The sequence below is a fragment of the Phocoena phocoena genome, chromosome 14 (genome assembly GCF_963924675.1).
Source record: "Phocoena phocoena chromosome 14, mPhoPho1.1, whole genome shotgun sequence".
In the NCBI taxonomy this organism is placed as follows: Eukaryota; Metazoa; Chordata; class Mammalia; order Artiodactyla; family Phocoenidae; genus Phocoena; species Phocoena phocoena.
Window position 1 is genome coordinate 63,904,246 of NC_089232.1, and position 608 is coordinate 63,904,853.

The window sequence follows — 608 nt, forward strand, 5'->3', positions numbered from 1 at the left end:
ATACTCTGGTTTCTCTTCAGATCGTATAAATCTTTCGCCTTTTACTAAAGATTTCCGTGGAGAGGAACAATTCTGAGTTTTTACCCAATTTTTTGAGGTCTTGCGTTTGCAAGGCCAATTTAAAAAAAGAAAAAAAAAAAAAGAAGCTGAGACTCAACCCATGGAGGTATCAGTGTTTCTGCCAAGATGTGTCAGCAAGATGGAGACAGAGCTGATGCGCAGAGAAAGATGAGGTGCCCCTGGAACTGAGCAACAAGTGGAACCAAGGTTTACACCAGTGCTTTCCTTCCCTTTAAAGCTTCAGGTCTGAAATCCAAGCATCCTTAGTTGTCACTCAACAGATGTTTGTTGACCCTAGGGCCCCCAGCTAGCCTACGTAAACCCATACAGCAAAATCAAAACAAACTTCCATTTCAGGTTGAGAAGTTTAAATAATGCCTGGCTGGATTGCAATCCAAAGTTGCCCCGGGCCAGCGAGTGCCTTTGTGCTGACCCTGAGTGCCTGGCCATGGCAATACAGACCCTGTCCACGTGGAGTCTAATGAGGTAAACAGACCTGGAACAAGTAATTACATGTGTGGTGAGTATTGAAAAAAGGACTGTGGGAA

At 44.2% G+C, this 608-nt stretch overlaps 1 non-coding gene across 1 annotated transcript; it reads left to right on the forward strand.

Moving 5' to 3' along the window:
• Window positions 1-116, forward strand: LOC136134305 (U5 spliceosomal RNA). Its single transcript, XR_010656578.1, has one exon. It is a non-coding gene; the product is annotated as a U5 spliceosomal RNA (small nuclear RNA).
• Window positions 117-608: the final 492 nt, after the last annotated feature.